We start from the raw sequence: 24,689 nt of genomic DNA, 5'->3' as shown, positions 1-24,689 counted from the left end.
GTCCACCTATCAGGTCCTTCTCCCTCCTCGTGCTCGAGCAGGGAGAACGGAGGGGGCACCGGCCGTCGGTAGCCCGTGCTGTCGGCCACCATTTCTGGCGGTCTGGCCATCGGAGGGCTCACGGAACCGAGCCGCGCCCTCCGTGGTGGCCCTTGCCGGTCGGGGAAAGCCGTAGCAGCACCAGCTCAGGGGGCCGCGGAGGAGGCCCCCGGCCACCACTGGCTTTGAGCGTTCGGTGCCTTGGGTGGAAGGGAGGCGATCAGGGGGTTTCATGGAGACGGTGTGCTGGTACAGGAGGGGTCAGCAGACGAAGGAAGGCTCGGGGAGCCCGAATTTTGGAGGAGCCCGAGGCGGCAATGTTGACAATGGGGAGAGGAGGAGGCTGTGGGAGGACGAGCTGGTGGCCCGGGAGTGTTCAAGGGTGGGGTAGGGAACCAAGGGAGAGCACAGAGGGTTCGAGGGAGGCCTTATATGGCCGGGGGTGTGGCTCACCGTGGATGGCGAGCAAGGAGAGGTCGAGGGCGAGGACATAGGCCATGGGGGCGGTCGAGACCGTGTCTGTGATGTTCGTTGATGCAGTCCGCGCCCGCGGATGGGAAGAGGGGGAGCGAGAGGGGGCAAGAAGCTCGCGTGTGCGAGGCCGTCCATTGGAGTGCTCGGGAACTCATGGCGCGCATGCGAGGGGGTCACCAGAGGGAGAGAGAGGAGGGGGACAAGAGCTTTGCGTGTCCCGGACGCCGAAGGCATCTTGCACGCGAGGGCTCGATGTGGTCCGGGTTGAGAGGTCAACCCTGTGGACAACATGAGCGCGCTCGAGAGCGCGACTTTGGCCTGCATGCGTGGACTTTTGACACCCACTTGCATCTAGCAGCTACAGGATGTCATAAACAAATGGGAAAGAGCTTTGGATGCTCTCGGAGGGCCATGAGTGGGAGAGGACAGAGAAAGGATGGAAATGTGGTTGTCCAGGGTGTGCAATTGGGGATTCCACCCCCCTCAATCATGGAGATAGTCGTTGGGAAACTTACTGGAGATGTTGTGGGTCTTTATGGAGCCGTGGTAAAATTTTGAGGCCAAGGAGAAGTCATTTGGGGGTTCTATTACTAGACTTTGGATTCCACCAGAAGGTAATCACTGCTTTGGCTACCTCTTGTGCTCCATTGGTCTTCAAAATTAACACGATCAAATGGTGATGATAAATAAGGTTGGGCACCAAATTTGGGATTTGTTAGAGAAAGTTTTCAGTGTAGAATTAAAAAACCCTAGAAATGGCAGAAATGGTTTTCTGAAGATAATTCCATGCAAATTAATCCCCACTAATGAACCACTTGGTGCGGTGACATTATTTGAGTATTAAACCATGCCCAAAATATTTGGGATCAAGTGGAGAAACTTCACAATGTATAATTTCCCAATTCTACAAATCAACAGAAGTGGTTTTGAGGGGCTTGGGGCAAGTTCCTATGTTCTCTTTAATGCACCACCTTGTGTGGATGCATTATTAGAGTTTTATAACATGTCCATAAAATTTGAACACAATTGGAGACACTTGGCAATGTAAAGTTGCTCAAATTAGGTTCTGGACACATGGGGTTTTGGAATATTGAGGTCAATAAACTCAAGATGGTTTGAGCTGAAACTTGGCAAGATCATCACATATATCATGTGTGACTTGCTAGAATTTTCTTGGAATTTATTGAGAATATTTCTTATAGAAATATTTCAAAGGCTTGAAATAGGCATAAAGGGTTTTGAAGGGTTTTGTCAATATTTTCAATATTACCATGTGTTCAAACTCCTATATATGGAATATATATAGCCACTTAGTTTCCCTAAATTTTCTTAAATATTTTTAAATCAAGAAAAATAACTTTTCTTCATAAAATACCATTTCTAGCCTCAAAAAAAGGTATTTATATATAATAGGAAATTAAATTTAAAATAATAGTTTTATGGTTTTGGGAAGTCTTTTTGATAGTAGGATTTATATAAAATATTTGGGGCAAAACAACTTCCCTAATTTGAGGACTTGTAGGGCAAATCCCAACTCACGGGTTTTTGAAAGCTTAAGTTAAATAAAAGCTTTTTGGTCAAAATAATATTTGCTAAAAATAGTTTTAGGCCCTATACACATGGTATGGTCACTAGGCAAAGGTTTGGGCAAGGAGATGAGTTTGGAGGAAGAGAGGGTTTTAGTGCTTTAAACACTAGCAAGCAAGCAAGCAACAACAACCACATCAAGCATCACAAGCACTCACAAAATTTTTAATTAGTCCTAATTTTTGAGCTATGTTAACTTAGCAAAGTAAGGTAAAGCACAGGGTGTGGCACTATCTGAGTTTCAACAATGCACATAAGGGTAGGGGCAAAATCCTTCGCAAGCTCGTGAAGTTCTCTCACTCTCACAGCGTTGCCCGCGCCACGACGGTTCCAGCCAAGGATACTCATTGTGCCAGGTGGAACTCCTCAAGGGAGCCCGCCGATGTTGCATCGGGTTTATTTTGAGTCTCGTTCATTGTGTTCCGCTCATCCAGCATTTGGTTCCTCACTTGCAGGTCATCCTTCGCTACCTTCTATAGCCTTTTTCCTTCCTTCCTTGGAGAGACATAGAGAGGTGGTAGAGGGGGGATTGGTGGAAGCCTACAGCTGACCACTAAAGTTGTTGTTGTCCCCGACGAGGCACTTGCCTCCACTGAATCTTGTTTGTTGGACATGGAACTTCTTTCAGCCACTACCTCCTTCTCTTGACTAGTTTTCTAGACGACCTCATCCTCCCGATCTTCCATCCTCTCTAACATTGCATCACTACTCGTTTGATTCTGCTGTTGTTTGGCATTGAAACACCAACTTTGATTTGGACCATATTGTTCACGGCCTCTGCCACGGCCTCCCGACCTTGTCCCCAACGGCCCCATGATGTTGCTGGTGACCCACGACCGACAGGTTTAAAATGTATGAAAATAGCAAAGAGGACATCTCCCCATTGAATGGTGGACTCACCGTGCTCCCCTTCTCCGAACTCCTCATGCGAGTGACCAAATTCACTAGAGTTGTAACAGAAGATCGGCAATTTCTCATACTTTACTGGATACTTGACTCTTTCATCTCTTTACTTTCCAGTTACACACCTCTTGACTTTCACATAGATATCGATGCTTACCCTAACTGTGAGAAACTCCTCAAAGAAACCTGCCGGAGCATCAGTTTCACCTCTTCTACCTCCCCTACACTTGAGGCCAATCCTCTTACCGCCGACTCAGTCAGGAATTTGTCGGGTAGTCCATATATCTCTGCCCATACAGCCAACCTGTTGAGCTTTACTGAATCAGGGCTCTTGAAGTCGTCGTACTCCTTCAAGATCACTGCTTGTTCCTGGAACAGCAATGGCCCTTTGTGCATCGCCTTGTTCTAGTCTGAGAGGCACCCAAATTGACCCGTGAAAAGATTTTCTTTCATTCTCCTCCAGACTACCTGTTTTTCCGGATTCTAGGCCGCCCACACGTCGTTGTACAACGCATTAGGGCTGAAAGTTTTGGCAGTGTGAACACGTGCAATCGCTAGACACTTCACCGGCTCCACCATGTCTGGCAGCTCCTCCTCCCACATGAAGTCATCCTCCTATTCGTCCTGCAGCGTGAGACAAGACATCAATTCCTCCGCAGATTCCTTGTCCTTCTCCCTTGTGATTGAGCCCCCTCCATCATTGTCGCCCTATACGGTCTCGTTGCCGCTCACTGTCCCGGGAGAACTTCCTACAAGGCCGGGAAGGATCACCAAGATCCCCCTTAATCAGCCCGAAAGTCGGTAGTCACCGGTGCAAGCACGACCGAGGACATAGAGATTCCAGCGATGGATGCCGAGAAGTCGAAACCCTAGGGTTTATCGCCTAGGGGAAAACATCATAAGTTGGCAGTCGAAACCTTTTTTAGGCTAGGATAGCTAACATAAAAGGAGGACGTCGCTAGTTTGAATCGCGTTAAAGGGATAAATGGATCGGCCTAGCGTGCAGGGATGTGCGATTGTTTGGAAAAATGGTGCATTTTGAGGACTCTTATCACGTGCTGCTTCGGAAGCCTCCGAGTGAGCACTCCCACTGTGAGTGTTTCCTCTAGATTTCGTTTTTGTTATTTTTTCGCATGCGTTTTTGGCTTTTTAGATTGGTTTTCTCAGTTTTTTTGGTGTTTCGGTTTTTCACTGCTCTTTCTTCACTTTTTGATGAAAAGTGTGTTTTTTGCGCGAAAAAATGTGTTTTTATTTTCGCGAGAGGCACTGTTTTGATTCCTCGAGAGGCACGTCCATGCCTCTACGAAACCAAAAAAACTCGTTTTTAGAGGCACAGTTTTGCTTCTGCGAGAGGCACAATTTTGCGTGCATGAGAGGCACGACCTCTCGGAAGGAAAAAAAGACGTGTTTTCTCGGGGGTTTTTTGCGAGAGGCACGGTTTTTCTTCCGCAAGAGTCACGATTTTGCCTTCGTGAAACGCACGTCCGTGCCTCCCGGAATGGGGAAAATGCATTTTTTTTCGAGAGGTACGATTTTACCTTCTTGAGAGGCATGGTCGTGTCTCTTGGAAAGAGAAAAAACAAGAAAAAACTAGTTTTCTATTTTTTTTTCTATCGCGAGAGGCACGGTTTTTTTCGTGTAAAAAAGTTTGTCAAAACCAATGAACATGGGGATCTAGTTTCAAAACATCTATGCGGAAAAACCAACGATGAAAACGGTTGGAAATATGGACACACGGTTTAGTAGATAAAACGTTTTGAAAATATGAATCTAGAAAAAAAACCTCCCACTTGCGACAAGTGACACGCATACAGTGCGCCATTTGTCGGAACGTGAGAAGGTGGGAGTGATCTTTGAAAGATGTACTCCCCAATTAATAATTTCAGCCTTCACCGCGTGCAACTTGAGTTGGCGCTCACACACAGCCTTAACAGGCCGCGATCGAGCAGAGTTCGGTTGCCTGCTTGGCCACTCGCTTCGGTGGATCGTTCGTTTGCCAAGCAACAATGTTTTTTTTTCACTTTTCTACCGTTGATCTGGTAGGAAAAAATGTCTAGTTTTTCTAATTCTGAAATAAAATTGTGAAATCAAAAAAGCTTTACAGTTTTAAAGAAAAAATTCATCCACTTGAAAATAGTCCATCTGTTTTTAAAAAGCTGATTGATTTTTTTTTTTAAATTCATCTATTTTAAAAAATATCATGAATTTTGAAAAAAGTTTTTGATTTGAAAAAATATCATGAATTTTGAAATAATTTCTTTCAACCACATATAAGATCTCAATATCATCAAAGAACATGAATTCCCTTCACATAAATAATTTTTATTTCTATTTTTCTCCCCTAATAATAAAGCACGTTGCGCTTCTGTCGTACGTCGTGGCTTTTTTTGCAAAAAAGCCCTTGATGTTTATCGAAATCAACACGCGGTCCTGTGTGTGGTCAAGGTCTTCTTATCCACACGCACCCACGGCCGGCGTCTCCTATCCACACGCACCCGCGGCCGGCGGCGCACTGCAGCGCTCCGCCCCTCCCCACCCACCTCCTGATGCGTCCCGTGCGCCGCCGGCCGCCTCCTGCCTACCAATCCCATCTCCTCCTCACCCCGTGGCTTTCTTTGTTCTTCATGGCTCCCCTCCACCTCGAGGTCTCCGTGGCCGAGGGCTGGCGGCGAGGCGGCGTTGAGTGCGGGAATGTGGCCGACCTATGCCGTCGTGACCACGGCCGGCGTCAGCAACGTACGGCGGAAGTGCGGGGGAAATGTCAAAGAAGAAGGGGGCGGCATTGGCGGATGATCGAGGAGGGTTTGGTGGTTTGTGGTGCCTCCATGGTGGCGAGAGTGAGGGGGCGGAGGAGCTGCGCTCCGACAATGCTCTCTGCTGTATGCAGAGCATAACGGAAAAATCTGTAGATGAAATACGCCGATCCAACCCCGCACGATCTTGGAAAGTGTGTCATTATTATCGCATTTCACTATGATGATCAAGATTTATGTATGCTCGAGCAACCAACTGAACCTAACCAGTTGTAGGTGCCTCGAGATGTCAAGTTCAGGTCTCTGAATTTCAGTAGCACCTCCTTCAACAGCTTGGATTTGTTCTCTCAACTTAACTGGGTGTACAACTGTGGCGACTGCAGTTAGTGCTCACACCCCAAATTTCGTTTTTGAAATCTTGGTAACCGAAGTTAAACTAACAGTTTTTTTTGCGGGTGAAACTTACAGTCACAGCAGCAGACATAAAAGTCCGGTCCGACTAATCATTAGAGAGCGTTTTGTCCAGGTTAACTTGGAGTATTTCATTCTTGTTAATGAATTTAATCTGACACAATTTATTCTTGTTAACCGTGTTAGATTTAATTTAGTTCTTGTTAATGGCTATGCAATCAAACCTTGTATTCCAATCGGATCCAATCAAATCTGACACAATGGCTATGCACTTTCATTCTTGTTAATGAATTCAACACATATGTTTCATTGCTGTTAATGGCAGATGGACACTGCATTCTACTCGGTGTACGACGTGTCGATCGACCAGCTGCTCAACGTACCCCCAGATGAGAGTGATCTCCACAGATGTTGGGAAGGTGCGATGCTACTCTGTTCTTCTCTGAACTTTGTCACAACAAAACAGATCGACTATGTCTATCTATTGTTTCCACATTTGAAAAGAAACCAACTGCAATATATGGTTTCAGACTTTGGAGCCAACGGAGGCCAACTTGTTGCTCCACACTCTCCTTCTACTTACGACGCCACGCTGCTGCCGGAGAGGGAGAGCGGCTGGAGGCGCAAGAGAGGTCCTCGAAAGAGAAGAGTACTGTTATATGCACAGATCGCAGCACCCGCACCATCGTTCCGCTTCAGGCCATCCTCTCTTCCGCGCGCGTGAGCTCCTTGATGTGCTCTCTCATTTTGCGTGCAACCACTTCATCTCCAACCTGACGGAGGAGAGGATTGCAGACCGAGCAGAGAAACGATAAGGCGTAGAGCAGAACCATGCCTATTCCCCTTACTCTCCTTCACAAGCCAGCCAAAGACGCCCAAGTTGTGGCACCAACATGTACGAATGGGTTGCCTAAAACTGAAGTCCGTGCATCTTCACTAGAAGCTATGCTCACTAGCTTGATTCCTCCTATGAGATGTAGAATGTTTATTTCTGCAACATTGTTGTAGTTTCCTTTTTTTCCACTAGCTGCTTATCTATTAAATTTATTTTTGCAGAGTATCTATGCATGTGTGGGTTATGTTTCACTATCTGTCCTATAAATAAACTGAATTTCTTTCAATTGGTTCATTGTTTTGGAACTTGGCCCATGCCGCACAACATAGTTCCTCGACACCGGGTCATTCCTGGTTTATAACAACATCGGGAGTCTGAACCATGTAATCTACTTATCCGTAATGAACCACATGTGGGAACCATGCATCATGAACCCGATCAACCGTATTTCTCCGTAGGTCGACGAAATATGAGTCGGTCCATGTCTTAGGTTGTGGAAATGTGAGCCGAACTAGCAGAGTTATTAAGGATGTCTCTTCCCATTTCTCCCGTTGCAACGCACGGGCATTTTTACTAGTATTAATAAACTATTGAACTTGAAGGTACAACATAACATGCATTAATCCTCCATTTTCTTCTAGGCTTCATCCTCGGTAGGGCCCATTTATTTATTTTTCTTCTTTGTTCGCCCCCGTGAAACAAGCGTACACATACATCCCGCGGGAAAATCTTATATGTCGCTCTCTCGATCGAAATGTCGAACAAACACACACGCGAGGGAACAATTGTTCAGTATGGGCTGGCCCATTAAAGGGTTTGACTCATCCCTGTTTTGGAAACCTTCTAGAGGTATTAGTCGTTTTTTTCCGGATTTGGAGAACTTCTAGAAGCTTCCCTAAACAGGTTTTTTATTTTACTTTTTCTTTATTCGTTTCTGTTTCTTTTTTGTTTTTTGATTGTGTTTCAAAAAGTGTTCTGGATTTTTAAAAACTGTTTTCAATTTTTTTAAAATGTTCTGAATTTTGAAAAAATGTCTGGATTTTAGAAAATTGTTCTTCCAGTTAGAAAAGTAAAATCTATATGGGAAATTCTTGAAAAATACTCATGTTTCGTAATTTTTTTCAAAAATATACAAATGTTGTGGAATTTAAAAAATTGTTCCTGTTTTTGTTAATTTGTTCAACAATCCAAATAATATTTTCAATTTTGGAATTTATTCACATACTTTAAAAAAGTTTATTTTCAAATTTTGTTCACAAATTCAAAAAATGTTCACATGTTTCATTTTTGTTCAAAAATTCTATAATATTTTGATATTTCCATATACGCTCATGTTTATTTTTTTCTTTTCCCTTTCTGTTTGAAAAAAGTTCTAGATTTTCAACTTCAATAAAAATGCTATCGTTTTGTAATTTTACTCAAAAATAAAAAAATGTTCTGGAATTTCAACAATTTGTCCTGTTTTTGTACATTTTATCAACAATCCAAAACATATTTTCAATTTCTAAATTTGTTTATATATTAAAAAATGGTAATGTGTCCAGTTTTGTTCACAAATTCACAAAATGTTCACATGTTTCATTTTTGTTCACAAATTCTAAAATATTTGGAATTTCCATATATGCTCCTGTTTTCCAAATTTGTTCACATGTTCTAAAAATGCGACAGTTTTTAATTTTTGTTCATAAATTTAGAAAATGGTCCATATTTTCGAAATTGGTTTTCAATTTTGAAAACAATCAAGTTTTGTAAGAATAGTTTAATTTTGAAAAACGTTCACTTTTTTATTTTTCGTGGCTGCCGATTGTTCTTTAAAACTAGCGCTACAATTGTAGGAGAGCAGGTCGCCTGGTATAGTGGGTAGTGCATCGCATGCATTTATTGCATGTCGAGGTTTCGATTCCCACGTATTGCGCACTTCTTTTGCGATTTGTCATTCCGCCATGCGCAGCGAATAAGCCGGCCCAGGTTACTTGCCTCAGATGCAAAGCTGCACCTCTTTGCCGCAGTTAGCGGCAAATAGGAGGTCCCCATCGGGCGCGACAAGTTCGCAAGTTCCTGGTGCACCCGCTTTGGAGAAGCTTCTAAATGCTTGCCCTGGTTTTTTGTGTTTGGTTTTCTCTGGTTTTTTCCAGTATGGTTTTTGGTATTTTTGTTTTCCTTTTTAGTTAGTAACTTTTATCTTCAGATTTTCTAAAATTTCGAAATTCTTGAATATTTTTCAAATTTGTCTACTTGTTTCAAATTTGTGAACCTTTTGTCAAACTCATGAACTTTTCCAGAATCCATAAAACCCACAAAAATAGTTAAATTTGTGAATGTTTATAAAATTCATGAACAATTTTGTGCACTTATTTCAGTTTTTTGAATTTTTTGCTAAATCCGCGAAATTAATTCGAACTCACAAACTTTTTTCAAATTCATGAAATTCTTTAGGAGCGTGCGAACCTTTCTAATACCCAAGAATTTTTTGAATCTGCGGAATGTATAAACTTTTATCAAATTCATAAATGATTTTGTGATTTAAAAAAATTGTAATCTTTTTCCGAATTCGGGAACCATTTTAAAATCCATAGTTTTTATATCCACCATTTTTTTCAAACTTGTGAACTTAAAAAAACATGAACATTTTTTGGAACTTGGGACCTTTTCTATTTCTTTACTCTAAGTCTTTTTTAATAAAAGAAATTCGACCGATCAACGATTGACTGGTCTACCGTGTACCAAGTGAAAGAGGGGAGCACAGGAACGAGCAACCAGCTAGCAAATGAAACGACGACTAGCCAACACAAGCACACATTCTTGGGATGACCCAAGAAAGCGGCCATACGGGCACCGGTTCACAAAACGGTGCATAAATCTCTCCATAGAAGGTCTACACAAGCCACACACACCATTTCATCGAAAACTATATATGCATCATCATGAAGCATCCAAACCAAAAAGCTAACCACTCATTGTCAAGTCAGTGCCAACATTCTAGAAGGACTCGTTGTAAACCCCTCCTACATGTTTTGCAAAATTCAAGGTCGACAGAGCAGTTTCACATTCAACATCTGCAAGGTCTTTCGGGGTAGTTTACAGTGACTCGTCGGGGCTTCACCTAGGCTGTCCCGCATGTATATGTTAGGGAGTTACTAGTCCAACTTCTTGGGAAGCAATGGTGTGTCGTGAGGCCTTGGCTCTTGCAAAAGATCCTTCCTTAAGACATGTCGTCATCTACTATGATCACAAGGAGGTAGCTGAGGACACTAAGTTAGACACTAGACAAATAATTGATGATATTGCCAAGTTGGCGGATGAGCTCGAGTCATGTTCCTTTATCTTCAAAGAAAATATTTCAGTATCGAGGCACATACCCTGGCTAAACACACTATATGTCTTCCCGAAGGACGCCATGGCTACTTAAACCCCCTAATCCTCAGTGTATCCCCATGAACATTATATCAATTAATAAACTAAAACGTGCTTAGCCTAAAAAAAGCTCAGTGTCTCTACCAATAAAAAATGCATGCCATTCAACGGGTATAGCTTGTAGTAATAACACATCCTTCATCTATAGAGTGCTGACACTAAAGTTTCGATACTTTAATGGACTTAACTTGATTTTCTAATATACATTGTCAATCTTCCATGCGTCTCTAGTCCCCTTCCCTTAATCTCGTAAGCTCTGGCTAGGGCAAATTCCCCCCCCCCAGGCTTCACTAAAGAGCGTGCGGATTCAACTATCCTCTGCCTACCGCTCTGGTGGCCGATCACAGGGAGGACAATCGTGCCTATTTTCTGCATAGGAGTTTAGGTTAGCCATTTTTTGGTCCTGATAGGAGCGTTGTTCGGACGAATGTCAATGCTTTTTTCTTTGGCTTGATATTTCAAACTTCAATCCTCCTCAAACCTTTCCGTATAGAAGGAGCCAACGGAGCTCTGCCATAGAGTCCTACCATCTCCTTTGGGCAATGAGGTTAGGTTTTCTCATCGTGCTTGTGCCATGGCGAGATCTAGTGTCACATACTTTTGATTGTCGAGCATCAACAGAGGCACTACATCATTTGGTAGTTGGTGTTGAAGAACATAATAATAGCCTAGTTACCAATGTGAACAACACCATTTATGCAATAGCAGAGTGTACTTAATTAGCAAACTCTTACCAAGATATTTCGCCGAATGTCTACTGCCCTCAACCTATGCACTAGTGGCATGTAAAATGTATAATTTGGGCCAGTTCCCAAATTATATGAGAAGTTCTCCCTACCAACCAGGACACCAACAATAAAGTGGATAAGAACATCCTTCTCCTCCCAAGTTAGATGTAATCCATAAGTGTAGTGTGTCGTGTCAATTAATCTCCGTAATTCACTCGAAGAAAAGAAATAAGCTGTAGGTTATAATTAACAAATTTAGTATGGATGAACACCAACTATTTTTAAATATAGAATGCAAATTACTTGACAAATATGGTTGACAAACTCACATGAAGGTAAAACAGGAAGCATATCGACATCCACCCAAATTTCGATGTTACCTTCAATATGATCTTCATGACGAAGATCGAATGTTATTTCCATACCCTCCTGAAATCCATATGCCTTGCAAAGAGCTTCCGAATTTGAGCACCCTATTTTTGTGTTATTAACTACATTCATTACTTTGATCAGAAATGTGTGACCATGTTTAGTCCTCAGGGTAGCTTTCCCCGTCTCCATACTCTCGTGGTCTTCGAAACCGAGCCTCTCCAAGACATGCCTTCTTGCATGGCAGGGGAGGAGCTAGTCGAATTGTATAAAACAGAAATTACACGTTGAAGCAAAGAAACAGAAGTCATGCTTAATTGCGAAAAAACACTTATCATCGTTGCATACCGTACAAACATCAAAGGTCTCATCAAGCTTGATGGTGAAGAACCTATCATCTCCTAGGTGAGGCGTGTTGCACACACCCCGATTGTCGCCGCAGAGTTCACACTCCCAATAATTGTCGTTAGACATTTCCTGTGTTTATCGATTAATTGCAATGAAGTCAACTACATTGTAATAAACATTAATAAACTTTTACAACTATTTAATACACTACATTTAAATAAACTTTAATAAACTACATTTCACGTGTTGTAACTACATTGAAATAAACTACATTAAAATTGACCTATGTCTACCTATATTTTCGATAGCATCCATAGCTTAACTAATCGAAAAGAAAGGTAAAACAATTTATTAACTAATCAAGAAGAAATATCATCATATATATAATATCACTAATACATACAATAATCCACTTAATGCATCATTGAATATTGTCGAATATAAACTCTCGCATTGCATTCCATCACAAAGCTCATCGCATTGCATTGCATTGTATTACCCATTCCATCATTCATAATTCATTCCCTCTTCATTCTATTGCATTCTATTACCCATTCCATCATTCTATTGCATTTCATAATTCATTCCATCATTCATAATTCATTTCAGCATTGCATTCTATTCCCCATTCCATCACAAATCACATCAAACACAATGATTGTCATCAACAAATCGAAAATGCAAAGAGGTGTGGAGGCTCAGAGTGGGAGGAGGGAGAGAGTTGCGGCAGGGGCTCATCATCGGCGACGCAGGAGGAAGACGACGACGCGCGAGGTGGCCTGGCCGGTGCGGTCGGATGGCGGCGCGCACGAGAAAAATACGATGATGGCATGCGGTGGAACGGCGAGCAGCTGGCGGCACGGGCGGCGTCGGGGCTCATGGAGGTGGCGCTCGCGGCCGGCGTTGGGTGCAGTGACGACGACGACGGATTCGGGGGCAGAGGCAAACTCCGACAACCTGGCGGCATTGGGGCAAGGCATCGGCGTGGGGGAAATGGGAGAGAGATTTTGGACGAAGTGGACGACGGGTATATGTATAGGGGTCTTTAGTCATGTTTGGTGGCTTCAACTAGGACTAAAGATCCCCTTTAGTCCCAGTTGGAGCCACGAACCGGGACTAAAGGTGAATTTCACCAAGCCAAGCGGCGGGAAGCCCAGGCCTTTAGTCCCGGTTGGTGCCACGCACCGGGACTAAAGGGCTGCTTCTGGCACTAGCACGGGGCAGTGGAAGTTTAGTCCCACCTCATCGAGCGAAGGGCGCCCGCGGTTGTTTATAAGCCCTGCTGCGGCCTCCCTCTCGAGCTCCTCTCTATTACACACAGTACATGTCTAACACTCTCTTTGCCCCGTTGGGCTGACTTGACCCACGGGCCTGCATCCTGGCCCATATTTATAGTTGGGTTTCTAGTCCTATTCATGCCTTGGTGGCCTAGTACGCGCGTTTTTTTGCAAAATTATATTTTGATCATAACTAAATGTTTATAAAAGCTTTTTAGTTGATTCTTTTTGTTATTGAAGAATATTATAGTTTTGTGTTAGTTGATCATAACAAAAAAGAATTACTGAGGTTTTACACGAAGTGCCTTTGTAAGAGATGAGTATTCTTCTGAAACCGTGATACTTCGAAAGAGATTGTCCAGTTTGTACACGAAGTGCATCCAATTTTTGTCGTAACCCTCCCAACTTTTTAGCACATGCTATGTGGGTGAAATTATGATACTGTTCCAAGTGTCAGCCTTTTCATAGTTCATTTGAAGTGCTTTTTGATTTCAGGGTCATTTAGCTCGAAAAAAGCATTAAATGCATGAAAAATAGAAAATGAAGTGAGAAAGGGTTGAAAATTTTGCATTCATTTCAAAGATGCATATTGAGCGCATAAAAAGTCTGGAGTTGAAATCAGCTTTAAAAAATAAATGCCATTGTAAGAGGTGAGTATTCGTCCAAAACCGTGATACTTTAAAAGAGATTGTCCAGTTTGTACACGAAGTGCATCCAGTTTTTGTAGTAACCCTTCCAACTTTCTAGCACATGATTTGTGGGTGAAATGATGATACCATGCCAAGTTTCAGTCTTTTCAGAGTTCATTTGCACTGCTTTTCAATTTCAGGGTCATTTAGCTCAAAAAATCATTAAATGCATGAAAAATAGCAAATAAAGTGAGAAAGGTTTGAAAATTGATGACGTGGCTTTGAATGATGCATATTGAGCACACAAAAGTCTAGAGTTGAAATAAGTTTTAAAACATGAAATGCCTTTGTAAGAGATGAGTATTCGTCCGAAACCGTGATACTTCGCAAAAGATTGTCCAATTTGTACACGAAGTGCATCCAGTTTTTGTCATAACCCTCCATACTTTTTAGCACATGCTATGTGTGTGAAATGATGATACCATGTCAAGTTTGAGCCTTTTCAGAGTTCATTTGAAATGCTTTTCAATCTTAGGGTCATTTAGCTCAAAACAATCATTAAATGCATAAAAAATATCAAATGAAGTGAGAAAGGGTTGAAAATTGATGACATGGCTTAAAATGGTGCATATTGATCGCACAAAAAGTGTGGAGTTGAAATAAGTTTAAAAAAATGAAATGCCTTTGTAAAAGATGAGTATTCGTCCGAAACCGTGATACTTCGAAACAGATTGTCCAGTTCGTACACGAAGTGCACCCAGTTTTTGCCGTAACCCTCCCAACATTTTAGCACAAGCTATGTGGGTGAAATTATAATACCATGCCAAGTTTCAACCTTTTTAGAGTTCATTTGAAGTGCTTTTCAATTTCAAGGTCATTTAGCTCAAAAACAAATCATTAAATGCATGAAAAATAGCAAATGAAGTGAGAAAGGGTTGAAAGTTGATGACGTGGCTTTGAATGATTTATATTGAGCGCACAAAAAGTCTGGAATTGAAATAAGTTTAAAAAAATCGAAATGCCTTTGAAAGAGATGAGTATTCATGTGAAACCGTGATACCTCGAAAGAGATTGTCTAGTTTGTACACGAAGTGCATCTAGTTTTTGCTGTAATCCTACCAACTTTTTATCACATGCTATGTGGGTGAAATGATGATACCATGCCAAGTTTCAGCCTTTTTAGAGTTCATTTGTAGTGATTTCCAATTTCAAGGTCATTTAGCTTAAAAATAATTATTAAATGCATGAAAATAGAAAATGAAGTGAGAAAGGGTTGAAAATTGATGATGTGGCTTTAAATGGTGTATATTTCACGCACAATAAGTCTAGATTTGAAATAATTTTTAAAAATGAAATGCCTATGAAAGAATTGAGTATTGGTCCGAAACCGTGATACTTCGGAAGAGATTGTCAAGTTTTGTACACGTAGTGCATCCAGTTTTTTCCGTAACCCTCCCAAGTTTTAGCACATGCTATGTGGGTCAAATGATGTTACCATGCTAAGTGTTAGCCTTTTCACATTTCATTTGAGTATTTTTTAATTTCAGGGTCATTTAGCTCAAAAAACCATTAAATGCATGAAAAATAGGAAATGAAGTGAGAAACGGTTCAAAATTTGACGTGGATTTCAATGATGCATATTGAGCGCACAAAAAGTTTGAAGTTGAAATAAGTTTTAAAATATGAAATGCCTTTGTAAGAGATGAGTATTCGTCCGAAACCGTGATACTTCGAAAGAGATTGTCCAGTTTTTGCCGCAATCCTCCCAACTTTTTAGCACATGATATGTGGGTGAAATAATGATACCATGCCAAGTTTCAGCCTTTTAAGAGTTCATTTGAAGTGCTTTTCAATTTCAGTGTCATTTAGCTCAAAAAATCATTAAATGCATGAAAAATAGCAAATGAAGTGAGAAAGGGTTGAAAATTCATGACATGGCTTTGAATGATGCATATTGAGAGCACAAAAAGTATGGAGTTGAAATGAGTTTTAAAAAATAAAATGCCTTTGTAAGACATAGTACTTGTCCGAAACCGTGATACTTCGAAAGAGATTGTCCAGTTTGTACACGAAGTGCATCCAGGTTTTGCCGTAACCCTCCCAACTTTTTAGCACATGATATGTGGGTGAAATGATGTTACGAGGCCAAATCTCGAGCCTTTTCAGACTTCATTTGTAGTGCTTTTCAATTTCAGGGTCATTTAGCTCAAAAAACATTAAATGCATGAAAAATAGCAAATGAAGTGAGAAAGGGTTGAAAATTGATGACGTGGCTTTAAATGGTGCATATTGAGCGCACAAAAAGTATGCAGTTGAAATAAGTTTTAAAATATGAAATGCCTTTGTAAACGATGAGTATTCGTCCGAAACCCTCATACTTCGAAAGAGATTGTGCAGTTTATACATGAAGTGGATCCAGTTTTTGCTGTAACCGTCCCAACATTTTAGCACATGATATGTGGGTGAAATTATAATACCATGCCAAGTTTCAGCATTTTGGGAGTTCATTTTCAGTGCTTTTCAGTTTCAGGGTCATTTAACTAAAAACATTAAATGAATGAAAAATAGCAAATGAGTGAGAAAGGGTTGAAAATTGATGACGTGGCTTTGAATGATGCATATTGATCACACAAAGAGCCTGGAGTTGAAATAAGTTAAAAAAAATAAAATGCCTTTGTAAGAGATGAGTATTCATCCCAAATCCTCATCGTACATCCATTGCCACTTCATCTTCATTACACAAGACCGAAAAGACAAAATTAATACAAGTTCAGAGATAAAGTTCATACACACTTATTCTCATAAAACAACATACAAGAGTATCTAGCTAAAGCATTTAAATGCAACAAAAAATGTGATCAAGATCGCAACTAAGGTAAGAATTGATCCAACAGCATAGTGATACCAAGACTTTTTATTAAGGGCATATTTTCTAATCTTTCTAATCTTCAAGCACATTGCATCCATCTTGATCTTGTGATCATCGATGACATCGGCAACATACTACTCCAATTTCATCTTCTCTTCTTCAATTCTTTTCAATTTTTCTTTCAAATACTCATTTTCTTTTTCAACTAAATTTAACTTCTCGACAAGAGGGTCGGTAGCAATTTCTGCTTCTCATACCTCATATATAAAAATATATATGTCAACTTAATGGGCATAATTGTCGTATAAACGAGAAATGCAACAAATAGTTATAAAAGAGAATATACCACATCTCAATCATAAACTAGACAAGGGCCGATGGGGACGGATATCAAGACCATGGCATTGTTACATCCCTAGTTTCCATCTGATGATTAGCAAGAATGTGCTCATGTTTTATTCTTGCATTAAAAATGAAAATAGAAATCAAAGAAAAACCCTAGCACTTCCGTATTCAACCCAATTCAAAACTTGTGATAAATCAATGAACCCAAAATTGCCTTCATAAAAGCCCAACTTTTTATAAATATTAGAAACAATATTTCAGGCGTGGATTTCTTTTTAAAAAAACATTTGGCATTTTATTTAAAACACAAAAGCCACTCATAATATTCAATTAAGGGGTTTTAAATATCTCTGGTTATTATAAAATGTTGAATATTTTATATGGCCTTGGATATAATTCAAATAACACCCAAAAATTATTTTCACTATTTTAGGAATAGTTTGGAGCCAAAAACAAAATGAAACAAATGTCAGAAAGGTTAAAATAGAAAACAGAAATGAAAAAGAAATAGAAAAACTTATCTGTCGCTCACCCTAGCCCAGCCCATCTCCGTGGCACCTTCTTCAACCTCGTGCCAGTAGGCACGAGGGCTTGGCGCCCGCACAGGAGGCACGGCCACCTCCTGCTTCCACCTCCTGATGGCCGCCCCCCGACCCTATCTCCTCGCGATGAGAAGCCCCGAGGTGTCCCCCTTCCATTTCTCTCCTCTCCGGCCTCCTCGAGCTCGTCCCCCTTCCTCTGGATCTGAGAACGGCCGCCGCTGTCGCCCGCGAATCCGGCCACCTCAACGCCTCCCCAAGCACGCCGTCGACTCCACGCGAAGCACCGTGAGCCCCTGATGGTTTCCCCCCACTTCCCTTGCCTTCTCGCGCCCTGCAGGCACCAACCACCGTGGTCGAGCTTCGGTAGCCGCCGTGGCCCGTCGTCGGGGCTACATCGGCGACCTAGCTCCCCCTCGAGCCCCCTGCGCAATACGGTCGAGCCTGGGCTTCGTCCGAGTGCCTCCAGCGCATCCAACCAAGGCCTGTAGGCCATTTTGGAGCAACTCCGGCGAGCCTCCGTCGCGCCCGTGGTCGCCGCCGGCGAAGCTTCGGTGGGGATGACGTTGCCGCCCTAATCCGCCATTAGTTAGCCCTTAGAGCCACTGGTGGTGGGCCCAGGGGTGGGTCAAACCCACTTAGGGGCTGGTCAGCGCGGGATTAGCCCCTCTGACGCTGACCAGTGGCCCCCACTGGTCAGTTTGACCAGTCCAGGCACAGTTGATCGTGATGACGTCATCATGACGCCGTAAATCCAATTCTTTGATTTAAATAATTCCAGAATAAGTGAAAAACTTTGGAAATTCATAGAAAATTAAATATAACTCCAAATTTGAGAAATAATATATGTAAATTGTTCAGAAAAATTCAATGCACACAATGGTGTTACTTTCATGCATGACAAAGAAAGTTATGAAACAGAATCAGGTAAAATCAATTAAGGGAATTTAATAAATGTCCCATTTTAAATAGTATTTGAATTTGAATTAAACCAGATTCATACTAAGGTTTTGATAGGCACACTAGCTCATGCTACATTTAATTTCATGCCGTGATCATGCATCATATTGTTGCATATGAATGTTATTGATTGTCGTTATTGTCTCGGTAGGCTCTGCCCTTCCGGGTACGTCCGAATATCGGACTGACGGTTTTAACCCTTCTATTGAGGAACAAGGCAAGCACCCTTTTGATCATCCCGATATAATCCCATGTTCCTGCTCTTGCTCCCACTTATTGCATTAGGAAAAAATATTTCAAATGCTTTACTTCGGTAGCTGAACCTATTCCTTTGCATGACTTGTCATTGTCACATTAAATAGACAAACCTTGCAACCTAGCATACTGGTAGTTGCTTGAGCCATGATGTGTCTTATCCTGCTATGCTTGCTATGCCTAGAGTTGTGTCAGGTCTGTCTCATATGGGTGATGAACAGGAATGGATGGATGTGTTCTAGTGACAAAGAATAAGTGTGGAACCTGATTTGGTAAAGTTACCGATGAAAGGCTATGTAGGAGTACATGGCGGGTTGTTTCATTCGAACCGTCCTTAAGAACTGAGTTCCGTGTATGTAATCCAAGACTAGATACTACCACACATTGGGATACTTAATTTACCCTCTCGGCTTATTAATCGCCTAGTACTCGGTCCATGAGTTGCAAGTAGTTTCTGTTATTTATAGTCATGCTCGAGGCCGTGCATAGTGCTGACCTTAGAGGTGGACTATGATGCGGTAGGCAGTGGCACGGTGTACCAAGTGGCACCCGAATGGTGGGCTTGGGAACCCTGCGCACATCGTTTGGGGCCGTGGCGAAAACCTCGGCCGGACTTCCGTGCGGGTTCACTCTCGAATAGGCGATAAACCTGGACTAGGTATTAGCGTGGTTAACGGTCGTGGCCGACTCCCTCGCTGGGCTTCCGCTTGAAGGTTGCCGAGGTGCATGACGTGCACATGGAGATAAGTGGCGAGAGCGTCTGTGAAGAAGTACACCCCTGCAGGGTTATTATCTATTCGAATAGTCGCGTCCGCGGATATGGACTACTTGGAGACATATGTTGTTCATAGACAACCTTAATGGCTACTCATAAAAGTATCAAGATAAGTGTGAGTATCATGTATGGCATTTCCGTAGGGAGACGGAAAGGAATCCACGATAGTGTATTGTTGTGGTGGTAGTGGACTCATGTACGACTTATCAAAGTTGTTTAAAATCATTTAAAATTGTAGTTTAGTCTTGCCAAGAGTCAAAGCTGGCTTACTGCATGAAACCCCACAACCCCCCCCTTTGTTGATACATGTGCATGAGTAGATAGATCTGTTCTAAAGTCTTAATGAGTACTCCTCTACTCATGTTTGTTTAATAAATATTGTAGAGGATACCCACGAGCCAACGGGTGGGTTCTATCTAGACCTCGATGATGACGAGTACCTGGTGTCCCAGCTACGACTTGGCTCCTTTCAAAAGGGACCTGTAGATAGTCAGGCTTTATGCTTTTTTTCTTTCAACTGTTTGTACTCGGACAACTCTAATGCTTCCGCTTGGTTTGTATGACTCTGCTTGTATGACTTGAGTGTCAGGTCATGTGACCCCTACCTGTATGGACATATTATGAAAGACTCTTTCGAGTCTTCTAAATAAATGTTGTGATGTTGTATGGTTATGTTGTGATGCCATTGTTGTATCTATGCATATCGAGTATGTCATGTGTACGTGTGATGCACTGTGATATGTATGGGATTCCACACCTAGTCGTATGCCCTTAGTAGCTCTCTATGCAGAGAAATGCCCCTTTGTGTTTCCATCGAGCCTTGGTACTAGGCTACTGCTCCGGACACATTGGTCGACCGACATGTATCCTTCTTAGTTTTTGTGTCTGTCCCTACGGGGAAATGTCATGCGGTGTAATGGAGTCCTTGTAGTTTGCTATGACCTGTCTACACTCGTTGATGACCGACACCTGCTTTGCTGGGTTATGTATGCCTGTCTCTGTACACTTGAGCCACTTGAGTTTATGACTAGTTATGTCGACCCGGGTTCTTTGACATTGGAATGGTAGCGACACAAATGCATACGTGATTCAAAATGCGCAAACGGTCCCGGCTAAGGTAAGGTGGCAGCCGTGGGGTTAACGTGCGTGAGACCACAAAGAGATGCGATGTGTTACAAGATGGATTCTTATGGCTTAGGATCGGGGTCCCGGCAGCGTTGGTATCAGAGCCTGACTGACTGTAGGATTACCAAGCCAAACTGGTCGAAGTTGAGTCTAGAAATGTTTTAGTTATATATAAGGGAATTGTTTGTGGAAGGGAATGTAAGTTTCTTACTTCTCTTCTCAAGTCATTCTATGCTAGTCATCCTCATCTTTTCTACGGGGATTAAGAACTAGGTTACTTATCTATCTCTCAGGATCGCGTGTTACCAATCGGTAGATTGTAGGAAAACGGTTCGAGAGTAAATCTGAGTTTTCTTTTTGTTCAAAGAAAAGAAAATAAGTATTTGATGACCATGGAATTTAACTTGATAGTTGAGTGGTTATGCTATCCTATCTTTTGTGGGTTGTTTCAAATTTTTTTTTGAGCATTTACAACCGTTATGCTGCCCAATTTTATCTCCAGATCTCTAATGCCTTTTGCATTACTCTCTATTTTAGATGCCTGGCCGTCCTTCTCGTCAGGTGGCCCGTCTAACTAGGTGCATTGATGTGCCGGGTCACACAGCCATGCTGGTCAGGATGATGTCAGTAGCCGGTTACCGCTGGTACCCAGAGTATATAGTGGAGGAGCAGTACCGGGATTTCAACCAGAGTCAGTACCTGTGCACTGTTAGGGTATTCCCAGATTACCCTGGAGTCGAGGAGCCGATCCATTGGTCTTATGGATTGGGGCTTACTCTTGACATGGCGGTACAAGATGATGCCTATTCAATGTTGACCATCATGAGAGCCAGACATGCACTGCTGCAGAATTCAGAGTTCTGTTATGTTCCCGCTTCTCAACTAGGAGAAGAAGGATATCTCAGTTGGTTTAACTTTGATTCCTCTTTGGAGGATCCGCTGCTGCAGTCTACCACTGAGATGTTAGAGAATAGAGACAGAGATGCTCGTGCCCTTCGTATGGAGCTCTATGCTACTCGTGCCCGTTTCTGGACAGCCTTGACACAACTGGCACCTGTAGTTCAGACAGGTTATGGGGATATGGAGATGTTGAACCCCGTTAGGACTCATCTTCCAGCTCATGTTGACTGGCCTGCTATAGGAGGTGTCACCCCTCTTCGGGGACCTCTACTACCACCAGCTAGGGGACCAAGGCCACACCCGTGTCCTTACGGTTCCCAGGGGTCTCACGCTCGAGTATTTCCTGATCCGTAGGTTTAGCTCCTAGGCCATGGAGGCAACCTTTATGAGATGTTTTATGTGGATGCTTGAACCCGTGAGTGGAAGAGTAGTATGGTAGTAGTTGTACTTCCACAGTCATGTGTGTCCTGTGGAGTATGACTATGTTGTGAGATGAGTTCCGGAGGCATAGATAAATAATGTATAGGAAGCTTGGAAAGCCTCTGATGAATAGTATCATCATTTCAGTAGTTTTCCCTTCAGTTTGAGGTTGTATTGAACTATGTAATGGTGTGTATGAACCATGGAGTGTATATAGAAGTTTGCTTGTTACCATGTTGTTCAGATGTTCATTTCCGCATTCCATGTGTTCAGTGCATTCTTAATCCATAGTTAGTATTGATGTTGATCTAGTCTGAGTTGTGAGTTTGTTTGCCAGGATGATGTTTACCCGGCAGAACCGTGCCCCTAGACATGAGCAGGGAGAAGGTAGTCAGGCAGCACAGAAGGAACTGCCTCACCCGCCTTCTCTGGCGGAGGTTATGCTCGAGGCAGAAAGAAACAAGTCAGAGACCAACCGTCTGCTAGAACGTATTGAGCAAAATGCGACTCGTCAGCCGCGAAATGACGCAGTGTCCCTCAATGACTTTGTGAAGCTGAATCCCCTGAAGTTCCATCACTCCGTCGACCCTCTCGACGGTGATGATTAGTTGTGCAGTATATCGTGCAAGATATGCTGTGCCAATGTTTCTGAGGCTGACAAGGTGACCTTCGCTGCGTACTTTCTGGAAGGCCCCGCCAATCTTTGGTGGGAGAATTTTGAAGCTATGCGTCCTGCAGGACCGGCAACCACATGGGCAGATTTCAGTGTAGCCTTCCGTCTGCACCTCATTCTAGAGCGTCTGATGGACCGTAAGAGAGAGGAATTATGTGCCTTCACTCAGGGAAAGTTGACCGTGGATGCTTATAGCCGCGAGTTCGGTAATCTCGCTCGCTATGCAACTAAAGAGATGTCAACTGATGCTAAGAAGCAAGCAAGATTCCGCAAGGGTCTGAGCCCCGAACTTCGTCGTGACCTGCGCCTTCATGAATGTACAAGTTTCCAAGCTCTTGTCAACAAGGCGATCAGTGCCGAGACTGGTCATACCGACTACGAAGCCACGAAGAAGCACTCTCGCGATTCTGGCTCCTCATCCGGTTCCGCGTTTCCGAAATGCAGGTTGTGGGTACCGAATAGATCTTTGCCGCCAAGATATACCCCGGGGCCATCCTATGTGGCGCCTCAGGCAAACCAGACCAACCCCCCAGCCAAGACCTATGGTGGTCCAGCTTCCAATGCTGCACCACGTGCCAATCAGGTGATCTGTTACATGTGTGGAGAACCAGGGCACTATTCACGAGAGTGTCCTCAGAATTTAGTTGCCAAGCAACCTGGGAAGTCTGTTGGGCAAGGCAAGTCGGGCAAAGCATATTATGTGAAGCCAACTCCTGCGCGTGGCCGCGTGAACTATGTTTCAGCAGAAGAAGCCGCAGAGGATCCCGACGTCATTTTGGGTACGCTCCTTATCAATCATCACCCAACGTCTATTCTTTTTGACACTGGGTCATCTCATTCCTTCATTTCCGAAAGTTATGCGCAGTTGCATAACATGTGCTTTTGTGATATGCCAATCCCATTAGTTGTTCAAACCCGTGGCAGTAAATGGCAAACTTCTAGGATAAGTTATGACAATGAAATCCTAGTAGACAGGCTAGTTTTCCTAGCATCATTGATAGCCCTTAAATACTCAGATATTAATATCATCTTGGGTATGGACTGGATGTCATCTTATTATGCCAAGATTGATACCCATACTAGGAATGTTCATCTTACCCATCACTCGGGTGAGATAGTTAATGTATCCACCCGAGTTGCCAAATGCCAACTCTATTCCCTCAATGCTACTCCTCTTCCAGAACTTGAAGACATTCCGGTAGTCCGTGACTTTCCGGACGTTTTTCCAGAAGAACTCCCAGGAATTCCACCTGACAGGGATGTAGAGTTTGTGATAGATCTTGTTCCAAGAAGTGTCCCAATAGCCAGAAGACCCTATAAGATGGCACCCTTGGAGCTAGCCAAACTTAAGAAACAACTAGATGAGGCCTTGAATAAAGGTTTCATTCATCCTAGCTCTTCCCCTTGGGCTTGTCCCGTCCTCTTCGTCAAGAAGAAAGATGGAACGAACCGGATGGTTGTAGATTATTGACCAGTTAACCTGGTCACCATAAAGAACAAGTATTCGCTCCCCAGGATCAACGATCTGTATGATCAGCTCGTTGGATCCTCAGTCTTCTCCAAAATGGATTTGAGGTTGGGTTACCATCAAATCAAGATCAAGAATGGGGACATTCCAAAAACAACCTTTGTCACTCGTTATGGCCAATACGAGTACACCGTTATGTCCTTCGGTTTAACCAATGCCCCAGCCACCTTCTCTCGCTTGATGAATTCAATCTTCATGGAGTATTTGGATAAATTCGTCGTGGTATACCTCGATGATATTCTCATCTACTCGAAGAACGAACAAGAACATGTCGGGCATCTAAGGCTGGTATTGATGAAACTTCGAGAGCATCGCCTTTATACCAAGTTTTCAAAATGTGAATTTTGGTTACCAGAAGTGACCTATTTAGGCTACGTAATCTGTGGTAAGGGTATTGCTGTCAATCTTGAGAGAGTTCAAGCTGTCCTTGATTGGACTCAACCTGAATCGGTTAAGCAAGTTAGGAGTTCTCTTGGTCTAGCGAGCTATTGTTGTCGCTTTGTTGAGAACTTCTCCAAGGTTGCAAAGCCTCT

This window comes from Hordeum vulgare, chromosome 1H (genome assembly GCF_904849725.1).
Source record: "Hordeum vulgare subsp. vulgare chromosome 1H, MorexV3_pseudomolecules_assembly, whole genome shotgun sequence".
Classification (NCBI taxonomy): domain Eukaryota; kingdom Viridiplantae; phylum Streptophyta; class Magnoliopsida; order Poales; family Poaceae; genus Hordeum; species Hordeum vulgare.
The sequence above is the reverse complement of the archived record's forward strand: the minus strand, read 5'-3'. Positions refer to the sequence as shown.